The sequence below is a fragment of the Petromyzon marinus genome, chromosome 37, assembly GCF_048934315.1.
Source record: "Petromyzon marinus isolate PM22_M1 ecotype Great Lakes invasive population chromosome 37, UKy_Petmar_22M1.pri1.0, whole genome shotgun sequence".
In the NCBI taxonomy this organism is placed as follows: domain Eukaryota; kingdom Metazoa; phylum Chordata; class Hyperoartia; order Petromyzontiformes; family Petromyzontidae; genus Petromyzon; species Petromyzon marinus.
Window position 1 is genome coordinate 10,279,313 of NC_133703.1, and position 19,428 is coordinate 10,298,740.

The window sequence follows — 19,428 nt, forward strand, 5'->3', positions numbered from 1 at the left end:
CTGTGAAACTATGGGGACATCTGTTAACCTACTGGAATATCTGTAAAACTTCTGGGACATCTGTGAAACTATTGGGACATCTGTGAAACTCCTGGGACATATGTGAAACTCCTGGGACATCTGTGAAACTATTGGGACATCTGTGAAACTATTTGGGACATCTGTTAAACTATTGGGACATCTGTGAAACTACTCGTACATCTGTTAAATTATTGGGACATCTGAGAAACTATGGGGACATCTGTGAAACTAATGGGACATATGTGCAACTATTGGGGCATCTGTGAAACGACTGGGTGATCTGTGACACTACTGGGACATATGTGAACTTATTGGGACATCTGTGAATCTATGGGGACATCTGTGAAACTAATGGGACATATGTGAAACTATTGGGACATCTGTGAAACTATGGGGACATCTGTGAAACTATTGGGACATCTGTGAAACTATTTGGGACATCTGTTAAAACTATTGGGACATCTGTGAAACTACTGGTACATCTGTTAAATTATTGGGACATCTGTGAAACTATTGGGACATCTGTAAAACTACTGGGACATATGTGAAACTATTGGGAAATGTGTGAAACTATTGGGACATCTGTGAAACTATTGAGACATCTGTGAAACTACTGGTACATTTGTGAAACTATGGGGACATCTGTTAACCTACTGGGATATCTGTAAAACTACTGGGACATCTGTGAAACTATTGGGACATCTGTGAAACTATGGTGACATCTGTTAACCTACTGGGACATCTGTGAAACTACTGGGACATCTGTTGAACTCTTGGGACATCTGTGAATCTACTGGGACATCTGTAAAACTACTGGGACATATGTGAACCTATTGGGACATCTGTGAAACTATTGGGACATCTGTGAAACTACTGGGACATCTGTGAAACAACTGGGACATCTGTTAAACTATTGGGACATCTGTTAAACTCCTGGGACATCTGTGAAACTATTGGGACATCTGTCAAACTATTTGGGACATCTGTTAAACTATTGGGACATCTGTGAAACTACTGGTACATCTGTTAAATTATTGGGACATCTGTGAAACTATGGGGACATCTGTGAAACTAATGGGACATATGTGAAACTATTGGGGCATCTGTGAAACGACTGGGTGATCTGTGACACTACTGGGACATATGTGAACTTATTGGGACATCTGTGAAACTAATGGGACATATGTGAAACTATTGGGGCATCTGTGAAACTACTGGGACATCTGTGAAACTATTGGGACATCTGTGAAACTATTTGGGACATCTGTTAAACTATTGGGACATCTGTGAAACTACTGGGACATCTGTGAAACTATTGGGACATCTGTGAAACTACTGGGACATCTGTGAAACTACTGGGACATCTGTGAAACTATTTGGGACATGTGTTAAACTATTGGAACATCTGTGAAACTACTGGGACATCTGTGAAACTATTGGGACATCTGTGAAACTATGGGGACATCTGTTAACCTACTGGGACATCTGTGAAACTACTGGGACATCTGTTGAACTATTGGGACATCTGTGAATCTACTGGGACATCTGTAAAACTACTGGGACATCTGTTGAACTATTGGGACATCTGTGAATCTACTGGGACATCTGTTAAACTCCTGGGACATCTGTGAAACTATTGGGACATCTGTCAAACTATTTGGGACATCTGTTAAACTATTGGGACATCTGTGAAACTACTGGTACATCTGTTAAATTATTGGGACATCTGTGAAACTATGGGGACATCTGTGAAACTAATGGGACATATGTGAAACTATTGGGGCATCTGTGAAACGACTGGGTGATCTGTGACACTACTGGGACATATGTGAACTTATTGGGACATCTGTGAATCTATGGGGACATCTGTGAAACTAATGGGACATATGTGAAACTATTGGGACATCTGTGAAACTATTGGGACTTCTGTGAAACTATTTGGGACATCTGTTAAACTATTGGGACATCTGTGAAACTACTGGTACATCTGTTAAATTATTGGGACATCTGTGAAACTATTGGGACATCTGTAAAACTACTGGGACATATGTGAAACTATTGGGACATCTGTGAAACTATTGGGACATCTGTAAAACTACTGGTACATCTGTGAAACTATGGGGACATCTGTTAACCTACTGGGATATCTGTAAAACTACTGGGACATCTGTGAAACTATTGGGACATCTGTGAAACTACTGGGACATCTGTTGAACTATTGGGACATCTGTGAATGTACTGGGACATCTGTAAAACTACTGGGACATATGTGAACCTATTGGGACATCTGTGAAACTATTGGGACATCTGTGAAATTATTGAGACATCTGTGAAACAACTGGGACATCTGTTAAACTATTGGGACATCTGTTAAACTCCTGGGACATCTGTGAAACTATTGGGACATCTGTCAAACTATTTGGGACATCTGTTAAACTATTGGGACATCTGTGAAACTATGGGGACATCTGTGAAACTAATGGGACATATGTGAAACTATTGGGGCATCTGTGAAACGACTGGGTGATCTGTGACACTACTGGGACATCTGTTAAACTTCTGGGACATCTGTGAAACTATTGGGACATCTGTGAAACTATTTCGGACATCTGTTAAACTATTGGGACATCTGTGAAACTATTGAAACATCTGTGAAACAACTGGGACATCTGTTAAACTATTGGGACATCTGTTAAACTCCTGGGACATCTGTGAAACTATTCGGACATCTGTCAAACTATTTGGGACATCTGTTAAACTATTGGGACATCTGTGAAACTACTGGTACATATGTTAAATTATTGGGACATCTGTGAAACTATGGGGACATCTGTGAAACTAATGGGACATATGTGAAACTATTTGGGCATCTGTGAAACGACTGGGTGATCTGTGACACTACTGGGACATATGTGAACTTATTGGGACATCTGTGAATCTATGGGGACATCTGTGAAACTAATGGGACATATGTGAAACTATTGGGACATCTGTGAAACTATTGGGACATCTGTGAAACTATTTGGGACATCTGTTAAACTATTGGGACATCTGTGAAACTACTGGTACATCTGTTAAATTATTTGGACATCTGTGAAACTATGGGGACATCTGTGAAACTAATGGGACATATGTGAAACTATTTGGGCATCTGTGAAACGACTGGGTGATCTGTGACACTACTGGGACATATGTGAACTTATTGGGACATCTGTGAATCTATGGGGACATCTGTGAAACTAATGGGACATATGTGAAACTATTGGGACATCTGTGAAACTATGGGGACATCCGTGAAACTATTGGGACATCTGTGAAACTATTTGGGACATCTGTTAAACTATTGGGACATCTGTGAAACTACTGGTACATCTGTTAAATTATTGGGACATCTGTGAAACTATTGCGACATCTGTAAAACTACTGGGACATATGTGAAACTATTGGGAAATGTGTGAAACTATTGGGACATCTGTGAAACTATTGGGACATCTGTGAAACTACTGGTACATCTGTGAAACTATGGGGACATCTGTTAACCTACTGGGATATCTGTAAAACTAGTGGGACATCTGTGAAACTATTGGGACATCTGTGAAACTATGGGGACATCTGTTAACCTACTGGGACATCTGTGAAACTACTGGGACATCTGTTGAACTATTGGGACATCTGTGAATCTACTGGGACATCTGTAAAACTACTGGGACATATGTGAACCTATTGGGACATCTGTGAAACTATTGGGACATCTGTGAAACTATTGAGACATCTGTGAAACAACTGGGACATCTGTTAAACTATTGGGACATCTGTTAAACTCCTGGGACATCTGTGAAACTATTGGGACATCTGTCAAACTATTTGGGACATCTGTTAAACTATTGGGACATCTGTGAAACTACTGGTAAATCTGTTAAATTATTGGGACATCTGTGAAACTATGGGGACATCTGTGAAACTAATGGGACATATGTGAAACTATTTGGGCATCTGTGAAACGACTGGGTGATCTGTGACACTACTGGGACATATGTGAACTTATTGGGACATCTGTGAATCTATGGGGACATCTGTGAAACTAATGGGACATATGTGAAACTATTGGGACATCTGTGAAACTATGGGGACATCCGTGAAACTATTGGGACATCTGTGAAACTATTTGGGACATCTGTTAAACTATTGGGACATATGTGAAACTACTGGGACATCTGTTAAATTATTGGGACATCTGTGAAACTATTGGGACATCTGTAAAACTACTGGGACATATGTGAAACTATTGGGAAATGTGTGAAACTATTGGGACATCTGTGAAACTATTGGGACATCTGTGAAACTACTGGTACATCTGTGAAACTATGGGGACATCTGTTAACCTACTGGGATATCTGTAAAACTACTGGGACATCTGTGAAACTATTGGGACATCTGTGAAACTATGGGGACATCTGTTAACCTACTGGGACATCAGTGAAACTACTGGGACATCTGTTGAACTATTGGGACATCTGTGAATCAACTGGGACATCTGTAAAACTACTGGGACATATGTGAACCTATTGGGACATCTGTGAAACTATTTGGGACATCTGTTAAACTATTGGGACATCTGTGAAACTACTGGTACATCTGTTAAATTATTGGGACATCTGTGAAACTATGGGGACATCTGTGAAACTAATGGGACATATGTGAAACTATTGGGGCATCTGTGAAACGACTGGGTGATCTGTGACACTACTGGGACATCTGTTAAACTTCTGGGACATCTGTGAAACTATTGGGACATCTGTGAAACTATGGGGACATCTGTGCAACTAATGGGACATATGTGAAACTATTGGGGCATCTGTGAAACTACTGGGATCATCTGTGAAACTACCGGGACATCTGTAAAACTACTGGGACATCTTTGAAACTATTGGGACATCTGTGAAACTATGGGGACATCTGTTAACCTACTGGAATATCTGTAAAACTTCTGGGACATCTGTGAAACTATTGGGACATCTGTGAAACTCCTGGGACATCTGTGAAACTCCTGGGACATCTGTGAAACTATTGGGACATCTGTGAAACTATTTGGGACATCTGTTAAACTATTGGGACATCTGTGAAACTACTGGTACATCTGTTAAATTATTGGGACATCTGAGAAACTATGGGGACATCTGTGAAACTAATGGGACATATGTGAAACTATTGGGGCATCTGTGAAACGACTGGGTGATCTGTGACACTACTGGGACATATGTGAACTTATTGGGACATCTGTGAATCTATGGGGACACCTGTGAAACTAATGGGACATATGTGAAACTATTGGGACATCTGTGAAACTATGGGGACATCTGTGAAACTATTGGGACATCTGTGAAACTATTTGGGACATCTGTTAAAACTATTGGGACATCTGTGAAACTACTGGTACATCTGTTAAATTATTGGGACATCTGTGAAACTATTGGGACATCTGTAAAACTACTGGGACATATGTGAAACTATTGGGAAATGTGTGAAACTATTGGGACATCTGTGAAACTATTGAGACATCTGTGAAACTACTGGTACATTTGTGAAACTATGGGGACATCTGTTAACCTACTGGGATATCTGTAAAACTACTAGGACATCTGTGAAACTATTGGGACATCTGTGAAACTATGGTGACATCTGTTAACCTACTGGGACATCTGTGAAACTACTGGGACATCTGTTGAACTCTTGGGACATCTGTGAATCTACTGGGACATCTGTAAAACTACTGGGACATATGTGAACCTATTGGGACATCTGTGAAACTATTGGGACATCTGTGAAACTACTGGGACATCTGTGAAACAACTGGGACATCTGTTAAACTATTGGGACATCTGTTAAACTCCTGGGACATCTGTGAAACTATTGGGACATCTGTCAAACTATTTGGGACATCTGTTAAACTATTGGGACATCTGTGAAACTACTGGTACATCTGTTAAATTATTGGGACATCTGTGAAACTATGGGGACATCTGTGAAACTAATGGGACATATGTGAAACTATTGGGGCATCTGTGAAACGACTGGGTGATCTGTGACACTACTGGGACATATGTGAACTTATTGGGACATCTGTGAAACTAATGGGACATATGTGAAACTATTGGGGCATCTGTGAAACTACTGGGACATCTGTGAAACTATTGGGACATCTGTGAAACTATTTGGGACATCTGTTAAACTATTGGGACATCTGTGAAACTACTGGGACATCTGTGAAACTATTGGGACATCTGTGAAACTACTGGGACATCTGTGAAACTACTGGGACATCTGTGAAACTATTTGGGACATGTGTTAAACTATTGGAACATCTGTGAAACTACTGGGACATCTGTGAAACTATTGGGACATCTGTGAAACTATGGGGACATCTGTTAACCTACTGGGACATCTGTGAAACTACTGGGACATCTGTTGAACTATTGGGACATCTGTGAATCTACTGGGACATCTGTAAAACTACTGGGACATCTGTTGAACTATTGGGACATCTGTAAATCTACTGGGACATCTGTTAAACTCCTGGGACATCTGTGAAACTATTGGGACATCTGTCAAACTATTTGGGACATCTGTTAAACTATTGGGACATCTGTGAAACTACTGGTACATCTGTTAAATTATTGGGACATCTGTGAAACTATGGGGACATCTGTGAAACTAATGGGACATATGTGAAACTATTGGGGCATCTGTGAAACGACTGGGTGATCTGTGACACTACTGGGACATATGTGAACTTATTGGGACATCTGTGAATCTATGGGGACATCTGTGAAACTAATGGGACATATGTGAAACTATTGGGACATCTGTGAAACTATTGGGACTTCTGTGAAACTATTTGGGACATCTGTTAAACTATTGGGACATCTGTGAAACTACTGGTACATCTGTTAAATTATTGGGACATCTGTGAAACTATTGGGACATCTGTAAAACTACTGGGACATATGTGAAACTATTGGGAAATGTGTGAAACTATTGGGACATCTGTGAAACTATTGGGACATCTGTGAAACTACTGGTACATCTGTGAAACTATGGGGACATCTGTTAACCTACTGGGATATCTGTAAAACTACTGGGACATCTGTGAAACTATTGGGACATCTGTGAAACTATGGGGACATCTGTTAACCTACTGGGACATCTGTGAAACTACTGGGACATCTGTTGAACTATTGGGACATCTGTGAATGTACTGGGACATCTGTAAAACTACTGGGACATATGTGAACCTATTGGGACATCTGTGAAACTATTGGGACATCTGTGAAATTATTGAGACATCTGTGAAACAACTGGGACATCTGTTAAACTATTGGGACATCTGTTAAACTCCTGGGACATCTGTGAAACTATTGGGACATCTGTCAAACTATTTGGGACATCTGTTAAACTATTGGGACATCTGTGAAACTATGGGGACATCTGTGAAACTAATGGGACATATGTGAAACTATTGGGGCATCTGTGAAACGACTGGGTGATCTGTGACACTACTGGGACATCTGTTAAACTTCTGGGACATCTGTGAAACTATTGGGACATCTGTGAAACTATTTCGGACATCTGTTAAACTATTGGGACATCTGTGAAACTACTGGTACATCTGTGAAACTATGGGGACATCTGTGAAACTAATGGGACATATGTGAAACTATTGGGGCATCTGTGAAACTACTGGGATCATCTGTGAAACTACCGGGACATCTGTAAAACTACTGGGACATCTTTGAAACTATTGGGACATCTGTGAAACTATGGGGACATCTGTTAACCTACTGGAATATGTGTAAAACTTCTTGGACATCTGTGAAACTATTTGGGACATCTGTTAAATTATTGGGACATCTGTGAAACTACTGGTACATCTGTGAAATTATTGGGACATCTGTGAAACTATGGGGACATCTGTGAAACTAATGGGACATATGTGAAACTATTGGGACATCTGTGAAACTATTGGGACATCTGTGAAACTATTGGGACATCTGTGAAACTATTTGGGACATCTGTTAAACTATTGGGACATCTGTGAAACTACTGGTACATCTGTTAAATTATTGGGACATCTGTGAAACTATTGGGACATCTGCAAAACTACTGGGACATATGTGAAACTATTGGGAAATGTGTGAAACTATTGGGACATCTGTGAAACTACTGGTACATCTGTGAAACTATGGGGACATCTGTTAACCTACTGGGATATCTGTAAAACTAGTGGGACATCTGTGAAACTATTGGGACATCTGTGAATCTATGGGGACATCTGTTAACCTACTGGGACATCTGTGAAACTACTGGGACATCTGTTGAACTATTGGGACATCTGTGAATCTACTGGGACATCTGTAAAACTACTGGGACATATGTGAACCTATTGGGACATCTGTGAAACTATTGGGACATCTGTGAAACTATTGAGACATCTGTGAAACAACTGGGACATCTGTTAAACTATTGGGACATCTGTTAAACTCCTGGGACATCTGTGAAACTATTGGGACATCTGTCAAACTATTTGGGACATCTGTTAAACTATTGGGACATCTGTGAAACTACTGGTACATCTGTTAAATTATTTGGACATCTGTGAAACTATGGGGACATCTGTGAAACTAATGGGACATATGTGAAACTATTTGGGCATCTGTGAAACGACTGGGTGATCTGTGACACTACTGGGACATATGTGAACTTATTGGGACATCTGTGAATCTATGGGGACATCTGTGAAACTAATGGGACATATGTGAAACTATTGGGACATCTGTGAAACTATGGGGACATCCGTGAAACTATTGGGACATCTGTGAAACTATTTGGGACATCTGTTAAACTATTGGGACATCTGTGAAACTACTGGTACATCTGTTAAATTATTGGGACATCTGTGAAACTATTGCGACATCTGTAAAACTACTGGGACATATGTGAAACTATTGGGAAATGTGTGAAACTATTGGGACATCTGTGAAACTATTGGGACATCTGTGAAACTACTGGTACATCTGTGAAACTATGGGGACATCTGTTAACCTACTGGGATATCTGTAAAACTAGTGGGACATCTGTGAAACTATTGGGACATCTGTGAAACTATGGGGACATCTGTTAACCTACTGGGACATCTGTGAAACTACTGGGACATCTGTTGAACTATTGGGACATCTGTGAATCTACTGGGACATCTGTAAAACTACTGGGACATATGTGAACCTATTGGGACATCTGTGAAACTATTGGGACATCTGTGAAACTATTGAGACATCTGTGAAACAACTGGGACATCTGTTAAACTATTGGGACATCTGTTAAACTCCTGGGACATCTGTGAAACTATTGGGACATCTGTCAAACTATTTGGGACATCTGTTAAACTATTGGGACATCTGTGAAACTACTGGTAAATCTGTTAAATTATTGGGACATCTGTGAAACTATGGGGACATCTGTGAAACTAATGGGACATATGTGAAACTATTTGGGCATCTGTGAAACGACTGGGTGATCTGTGACACTACTGGGACATATGTGAACTTATTGGGACATCTGTGAATCTATGGGGACATCTGTGAAACTAATGGGACATATGTGAAACTATTGGGACATCTGTGAAACTATGGGGACATCCGTGAAACTATTGGGACATCTGTGAAACTATTTGGGACATCTGTTAAACTATTGGGACATATGTGAAACTACTGGTACATCTGTTAAATTATTGGGACATCTGTGAAACTATTGGGACATCTGTAAAACTACTGGGACATATGTGAAACTATTGGGAAATGTGTGAAACTATTGGGACATCTGTGAAACTATTGGGACATCTGTGAAACTACTGGTACATCTGTGAAACTATGGGGACATCTGTTAACCTACTGGGATATCTGTAAAACTACTGGGACATCTGTGAAACTATTGGGACATCTGTGAAACTATGGGGACATCTGTTAACCTACTGGGACATCAGTGAAACTACTGGGACATCTGTTGAACTATTGGGACATCTGTGAATCAACTGGGACATCTGTAAAACTACTGGGACATATGTGAACCTATTGGGACATCTGTGAAACTATTTGGGACATCTGTTAAACTATTGGGACATCTGTGAAACTACTGGTACATCTGTTAAATTATTGGGACATCTGTGAAACTATGGGGACATCTGTGAAACTAATGGGACATATGTGAAACTATTGGGGCATCTGTGAAACGACTGGGTGATCTGTGACACTACTGGGACATCTGTTAAACTTCTGGGACATCTGTGAAACTATTGGGACATCTGTGAAACTATGGGGACATCTGTGCAACTAATGGGACATATGTGAAACTATTGGGGCATCTGTGAAACTACTGGGATCATCTGTGAAACTACCGGGACATCTGTAAAACTACTGGGACATCTTTGAAACTATTGGGACATCTGTGAAACTATGGGGACATCTGTTAACCTACTGGAATATCTGTAAAACTTCTGGGACATCTGTGAAACTATTGGGACATCTGTGAAACTCCTGGGACATCTGTGAAACTCCTGGGACATCTGTGAAACTATTGGGACATCTGTGAAACTATTTGGGACATCTGTTAAACTATTGGGACATCTGTGAAACTACTGGTACATCTGTTAAATTATTGGGACATCTGAGAAACTATGGGGACATCTGTGAAACTAATGGGACATATGTGAAACTATTGGGGCATCTGTGAAACGACTGGGTGATCTGTGACACTACTGGGACATATGTGAACTTATTGGGACATCTGTGAATCTATGGGGACATCTGTGAAACTAATGGGACATATGTGAAACTATTGGGACATCTGTGAAACTATGGGGACATCTGTGAAACTATTGGGACATCTGTGAAACTATTTGGGACATCTGTTAAAACTATTGGGACATCTGTGAAACTACTGGTACATCTGTTAAATTATTGGGACATCTGTGAAACTATTGGGACATCTGTAAAACTACTGGGACATATGTGAAACTATTGGGAAATGTGTGAAACTATTGGGACATCTGTGAAACTATTGAGACATCTGTGAAACTACTGGTACATTTGTGAAACTATGGGGACATCTGTTAACCTACTGGGATATCTGTAAAACTACTGGGACATCTGTGAAACTATTGGGACATCTGTGAAACTATGGTGACATCTGTTAACCTACTGGGACATCTGTGAAACTACTGGGACATCTGTTGAACTCTTGGGACATCTGTGAATCTACTGGGACATCTGTAAAACTACTGGGACATATGTGAACCTATTGGGACATCTGTGAAACTATTGGGACATCTGTGAAACTACTGGGACATCTGTGAAACAACTGGGACATCTGTTAAACTATTGGGACATCTGTTAAACTCCTGGGACATCTGTGAAACTATTGGGACATCTGTCAAACTATTTGGGACATCTGTTAAACTATTGGGACATCTGTGAAACTACTGGTACATCTGTTAAATTATTGGGACATCTGTGAAACTATGGGGACATCTGTGAAACTAATGGGACATATGTGAAACTATTGGGGCATCTGTGAAACGACTGGGTGATCTGTGACACTACTGGGACATATGTGAACTTATTGGGACATCTGTGAAACTAATGGGACATATGTGAAACTATTGGGGCATCTGTGAAACTACTGGGACATCTGTGAAACTATTGGGACATCTGTGAAACTATTTGGGACATCTGTTAAACTATTGGGACATCTGTGAAACTACTGGGACATCTGTGAAACTATTGGGACATCTGTGAAACTACTGGGACATCTGTGAAACTACTGGGACATCTGTGAAACTATTTGGGACATGTGTTAAACTATTGGAACATCTGTGAAACTACTGGGACATCTGTGAAACTATTGGGACATCTGTGAAACTATGGGGACATCTGTTAACCTACTGGGACATCTGTGAAACTACTGGGACATCTGTTGAACTATTGGGACATCTGTGAATCTACTGGGACATCTGTAAAACTACTGGGACATCTGTTGAACTATTGGGACATCTGTGAATCTACTGGGACATCTGTTAAACTCCTGGGACATCTGTGAAACTATTGGGACATCTGTCAAACTATTTGGGACATCTGTTAAACTATTGGGACATCTGTGAAACTACTGGTACATCTGTTAAATTATTGGGACATCTGTGAAACTATGGGGACATCTGTGAAACTAATGGGACATATGTGAAACTATTGGGGCATCTGTGAAACGACTGGGTGATCTGTGACACTACTGGGACATATGTGAACTTATTGGGACATCTGTGAATCTATGGGGACATCTGTGAAACTAATGGGACATATGTGAAACTATTGGGACATCTGTGAAACTATTGGGACTTCTGTGAAACTATTTGGGACATCTGTTAAACTATTGGGACATCTGTGAAACTACTGGTACATCTGTTAAATTATTGGGACATCTGTGAAACTATTGGGACATCTGTAAAACTACTGGGACATATGTGAAACTATTGGGAAATGTGTGAAACTATTGGGACATCTGTGAAACTATTGGGACATCTGTGAAACTACTGGTACATCTGTGAAACTATGGGGACATCTGTTAACCTACTGGGATATCTGTAAAACTACTGGGACATCTGTGAAACTATTGGGACATCTGTGAAACTATGGGGACATCTGTTAACCTACTGGGACATCTGTGAAACTACTGGGACATCTGTTGAACTATTGGGACATCTGTGAATGTACTGGGACATCTGTAAAACTACTGGGACATATGTGAACCTATTGGGACATCTGTGAAACTATTGGGACATCTGTGAAATTATTGAGACATCTGTGAAACAACTGGGACATCTGTTAAACTATTGGGACATCTGTTAAACTCCTGGGACATCTGTGAAACTATTGGGACATCTGTCAAACTATTTGGGACATCTGTTAAACTATTGGGACATCTGTGAAACTATGGGGACATCTGTGAAACTAATGGGACATATGTGAAACTATTGGGGCATCTGTGAAACGACTGGGTGATCTGTGACACTACTGGGACATCTGTTAAACTTCTGGGACATCTGTGAAACTATTGGGACATCTGTGAAACTATTTCGGACATCTGTTAAACTATTGGGACATCTGTGAAACTACTGGTACATCTGTGAAACTATGGGGACATCTGTGAAACTAATGGGACATATGTGAAACTATTGGGGCATCTGTGAAACTACTGGGATCATCTGTGAAACTACCGGGACATCTGTAAAACTACTGGGACATCTTTGAAACTATTGGGACATCTGTGAAACTATGGGGACATCTGTTAACCTACTGGAATATCTGTAAAACTTCTTGGACATCTGTGAAACTATTTGGGACATCTGTTAAATTATTGGGACATCTGTGAAACTACTGGTACATCTGTGAAATTATTGGGACATCTGTGAAACTATGGGGACATCTGTGAAACTAATGGGACATATGTGAAACTATTGGGGCATCTGTGAAACTACTGGGACATATGTGAACCTATTGGGACATCTGTGAAATTATTGGGACATCTGTGAAACTATGGGGACATCTGTGAAACTATTTGGGACATCTGTTAAACTATTGGGACATCTGTGAAACTACTGGTACATCTGTGAAATTATTGGGAAATCTGTGAAACTATGGGGACATCTGTGAAACTAATGGGACATATGTGAAACTATTGGGGCATCTGTGAAACTACTGGGTGATCTGTGAAACTACTGGGACATATGTGAACCTATTGGGACATCTGTGAAACTATTGGGACATATGTGAAACTATTGGGAAATGTGTGAAACTATTGCGACATCTGTGATACTATTGGGACATCTGTGAAACTACTGGTACATCTGTGAAACTATGGGGACATCTGTTAACCTACTGGGATATCTGTAAAACTACTGGGACATCTGTGAAACTATTGGGACATCTGTGAAACTATGGGGACATCTGTTAACCTACTGGGACATCTGTGAAACTACTGGGACATCTGTTAAACTACTGGGACATCTGTCAAACTATTTGGGACATCTGTTAAACTATTGGGACATCTGTGAAACTATGGGGACATCTGTGAAACTAATGGGACATATGTGAAACTATTGGGGCATCTGTGAAACGACTGGGTGATCTGTGACACTACTGGGACATCTGTTAAACTTCTGGGACATCTGTGAAACTATTGGGACATCTGTGAAACTATTTCGGACATCTGTTAAACTATTGGGACATCTGTGAAACTACTGGTACATCTGTGAAACTATGGGGACATCTGTGAAACTAATGGGACATATGTGAAACTATTGGGGCATCTGTGAAACTACTGGGATCATCTGTGAAACTACCGGGACATCTGTAAAACTACTGGGACATCTTTGAAACTATTGGGACATCTGTGAAACTATGGGGACATCTGTTAACCTACTGGAATATCTGTAAAACTTCTTGGACATCTGTGAAACTATTTGGGACATCTGTTAAATTATTGGGACATCTGTGAAACTACTGGTACATCTGTGAAATTATTGGGACATCTGTGAAACTATGGGGACATCTGTGAAACTAATGGGACATATGTGAAACTATTGGGACATCTGTGAAACTATTGGGACATCTGTGAAACTATTGGGACATCTGTGAAACTATTTGGGACATCTGTTAAACTATTGGGACATCTGTGAAACTACTGGTACATCTGTTAAATTATTGGGACATCTGTGAAACTATTGGGACATCTGCAAAACTACTGGGACATATGTGAAACTATTGGGAAATGTGTGAAACTATTGGGACATCTGTGAAACTACTGGTACATCTGTGAAACTATGGGGACATCTGTTAACCTACTGGGATATCTGTAAAACTAGTGGGACATCTGTGAAACTATTGGGACATCTGTGAATCTATGGGGACATCTGTTAACCTACTGGGACATCTGTGAAACTACTGGGACATCTGTTGAACTATTGGGACATCTGTGAATCTACTGGGACATCTGTAAAACTACTGGGACATATGTGAACCTATTGGGACATCTGTGAAACTATTGGGACATCTGTGAAACTATTGAGACATCTGTGAAACAACTGGGACATCTGTTAAACTATTGGGACATCTGTTAAACTCCTGGGACATCTGTGAAACTATTGGGACATCTGTCAAACTATTTGGGACATCTGTTAAACTATTGGGACATCTGTGAAACTACTGGTAAATCTGTTAAATTATTGGGACATCTGTGAAACTATGGGGACATCTGTGAAACTAATGGGACATATGTGAAACTATTTGGGCATCTGTGAAACGACTGGGTGATCTGTGACACTACTGGGACATATGTGAACTTATTGGGACATCTGTGAATCTATGGGGACATCTGTGAAACTAATGGGACATATGTGAAACTATTGGGACATCTGTGAAACTATGGGGACATCCGTGAAACTATTGGGACATCTGTGAAACTATTTGGGACATCTGTTAAACTATTGGGACATATGTGAAACTACTGGTACATCTGTTAAATTATTGGGACATCTGTGAAACTATTGGGACATCTGTAAAACTACTGGGACATATGTGAAACTATTGGGAAATGTGTGAAACTATTGGGACATCTGTGAAACTATTGGGACATCTGTGAAACTACTGGTACATCTGTGAAACTATGGGGACATCTGTTAACCTACTGGGATATCTGTAAAACTACTGGGACATCTGTGAAACTATTGGGACATCTGTGAAACTATGGGGACATCTGTTAACCTACTGGGACATCAGTGAAACTACTGGGACATCTGTTGAACTATTGGGACATCTGTGAATCAACTGGGACATCTGTAAAACTACTGGGACATATGTGAACCTATTGGGACATCTGTGAAACTATTTGGGACATCTGTTAAACTATTGGGACATCTGTGAAACTACTGGTACATCTGTTAAATTATTGGGACATCTGTGAAACTATGGGGACATCTGTGAAACTAATGGGACATATGTGAAACTATTGGGGCATCTGTGAAACGACTGGGTGATCTGTGACACTACTGGGACATCTGTTAAACTTCTGGGACATCTGTGAAACTATTGGGACATCTGTGAAACTATGGGGACATCTGTGCAACTAATGGGACATATGTGAAACTATTGGGGCATCTGTGAAACTACTGGGATCATCTGTGAAACTACCGGGACATCTGTAAAACTACTGGGACATCTTTGAAACTATTGGGACATCTGTGAAACTATGGGGACATCTGTTAACCTACTGGAATATCTGTAAAACTTCTGGGACATCTGTGAAACTATTGGGACATCTGTGAAACTCCTGGGACATCTGTGAAACTCCTGGGACATCTGTGAAACTATTGGGACATCTGTGAAACTATTTGGGACATCTGTTAAACTATTGGGACATCTGTGAAACTACTGGTACATCTGTTAAATTATTGGGACATCTGAGAAACTATGGGGACATCTGTGAAACTAATGGGACATATGTGAAACTATTGGGGCATCTGTGAAACGACTGGGTGATCTGTGACACTACTGGGACATATGTGAACTTATTGGGACATCTGTGAATCTATGGGGACATCTGTGAAACTAATGGGACATATGTGAAACTATTGGGACATCTGTGAAACTATGGGGACATCTGTGAAACTATTGGGACATCTGTGAAACTATTTGGGACATCTGTTAAAACTATTGGGACATCTGTGAAACTACTGGTACATCTGTTAAATTATTGGGACATCTGTGAAACTATTGGGACATCTGTAAAACTACTGGGACATATGTGAAACTATTGGGAAATGTGTGAAACTATTGGGACATCTGTGAAACTATTGAGACATCTGTGAAACTACTGGTACATTTGTGAAACTATGGGGACATCTGTTAACCTACTGGGATATCTGTAAAACTACTGGGACATCTGTGAAACTATTGGGACATCTGTGAAACTATGGTGACATCTGTTAACCTACTGGGACATCTGTGAAACTACTGGGACATCTGTTGAACTCTTGGGACATCTGTGAATCTACTGGGACATCTGTAAAACTACTGGGACATATGTGAACCTATTGGGACATCTGTGAAACTATTGGGACATCTGTGAAACTACTGGGACATCTGTGAAACAACTGGGACATCTGTTAAACTATTGGGACATCTGTTAAACTCCTGGGACATCTGTGAAACTATTGGGACATCTGTCAAACTATTTGGGACATCTGTTAAACTATTGGGACATCTGTGAAACTACTGGTACATCTGTTAAATTATTGGGACATCTGTGAAACTATGGGGACATCTGTGAAACTAATGGGACATATGTGAAACTATTGGGGCATCTGTGAAACGACTGGGTGATCTGTGACACTACTGGGACATATGTGAACTTATTGGGACATCTGTGAAACTAATGGGACATATGTGAAACTATTGGGGCATCTGTGAAACTACTGGGACATCTGTGAAACTATTGGGACATCTGTGAAACTATTTGGGACATCTGTTAAACTATTGGGACATCTGTGAAACTACTGGGACATCTGTGAAACTATTGGGACATCTGTGAAACTACTGGGACATCTGTGAAACTACTGGGACATCTGTGAAACTATTTGGGACATGTGTTAAACTATTGGAACATCTGTGAAACTACTGGGACATCTGTGAAACTATTGGGACATCTGTGAAACTATGGGGACATCTGTTAACCTACTGGGACATCTGTGAAACTACTGGGACATCTGTTGAACTATTGGGACATCTGTGAATCTACTGGGACATCTGTAAAACTACTGGGACATCTGTTGAACTATTGGGACATCTGTGAATCTACTGGGACATCTGTTAAACTCCTGGGACATCTGTGAAACTATTGGGACATCTGTCAAACTATTTGGGACATCTGTTAAACTATTGGGACATCTGTGAAACTACTGGTACATCTGTTAAATTATTGGGACATCTGTGAAACTATGGGGACATCTGTGAAACTAATGGGACATATGTGAAACTATTGGGGCATCTGTGAAACGACTGGGTGATCTGTGACACTACTGGGACATATGTGAACTTATTGGGACATCTGTGAATCTATGGGGACATCTGTGAAACTAATGGGACATATGTGAAACTATTGGGACATCTGTGAAACTATTGGGACTTCTGTGAAACTATTTGGGACATCTGTTAAACTATTGGGACATCTGTGAAACTACTGGTACATCTGTTAAATTATTGGGACATCTGTGAAACTATTGGGACATCTGTAAAACTACTGGGACATATGTGAAACTATTGGGAAATGTGTGAAACTATTGGGACATCTGTGAAACTATTGGGACATCTGTGAAACTACTGGTACATCTGTGAAACTATGGGGACATCTGTTAACCTACTGGGACATCTGTGAAACTACTGGGACATCTGTTGAACTATTGGGACATCTGTGAATGTACTGGGACATCTGTAAAACTACTGGGACATATGTGAACCTATTGGGACATCTGTGAAACTATTGGGACATCTGTGAAATTATTGAGACATCTGTGAAACAACTGGGACATCTGTTAAACTATTGGGACATCTGTTAAACTCCTGGGACATCTGTGAAACTATTGGGACATCTGTCAAACTATTTGGGACATCTGTTAAACTATTGGGACATCTGTGAAACTATGGGGACATCTGTGAAACTAATGGGACATATGTGAAACTATTGGGGCATCTGTGAAACGACTGGGTGATCTGTGACACTACTGGGACATCTGTTAAACTTCTGGGACATCTGTGAAACTATTGGGACATCTGTGAAACTATTTCGGACATCTGTTAAACTATTGGGACATCTGTGAAACTACTGGTACATCTGTGAAACTATGGGGACATCTGTGAAACTAATGGGACATATGTGAAACTATAGGGGCATCTGTGAAACTACTGGGATCATCTGTGAAACTACCGGGACATCTGTAAAACTACTGGGACATCTTTGAAACTATTGGGACATCTGTGAAACTATGGGGACATCTGTTAACCTACTGGAATATCTGTAAAACTTCTTGGACATCTGTGAAACTATTTGGGACATCTGTTAAATTATTGGGACATCTGTGAAACTACTGGTACATCTGTGAAATTATTGGGACATCTGTGAAACTATGGGGACATCTGTGAAACTAATGGGACATATGTGAAACTATTGGGGCATCTGTGAAACTACTGGGACATATGTGAACCTATTGGGACATCTGTGAAATTATTGGGACATCTGTGAAACTATGGGGAC